The following is a 593-nucleotide window of genomic DNA, read 5'->3' on the forward strand; positions in this document are numbered from 1 at the left end:
CCCCCCCCCCCCCCCCGTACGAACTTGCAAATAAAGAGTCTTTAATTGATATGCTTCGTTCATCGGCCTCACAGCTGTTAGGGTAGGAACTGCAGTATAAACATGGGACGACGCTTTTGTGTACCCTCGCACACAATAACGCCGAATCGGATGTTAATTAGGGCATGTAACTCTGCTATGGCATGACCCTTTTAATGCAAAAAATTTAAAAACTTACGAAGTGTGCCATAACATTGCGACGGTATCTTGTTTAATTGCCTACCAACGACAGAGAATATAGACTGACCTAGATATTAGGTAATCTGTGACTAAGACACTAGCTTATCATTAAAAGTATTAGCATGGCAAATTCTGTGAGTTGATGAATTGACGACTTTAATCATTAATAAGTTAGCGTCAACTGAACATTTTTGCAGCATAATCATTAAAAAGCGTGCCTCTCCTCTGGTAGGTAAACATAAGGGCCTTCTTAGAAGCCGCCAATAGAACACAAGGTACTAGGTAAACCGACACCGAACGGAATAAACTTTGAACTCGCAGGTGAGCCTATTCAATTACTAAACGCGTGACCGCCATGAATGCGTCGACGCCAG

This window comes from Branchiostoma floridae, chromosome 9 (genome assembly GCF_000003815.2).
Source record: "Branchiostoma floridae strain S238N-H82 chromosome 9, Bfl_VNyyK, whole genome shotgun sequence".
NCBI lineage: Eukaryota > Metazoa > Chordata > Leptocardii > Amphioxiformes > Branchiostomatidae > Branchiostoma > Branchiostoma floridae.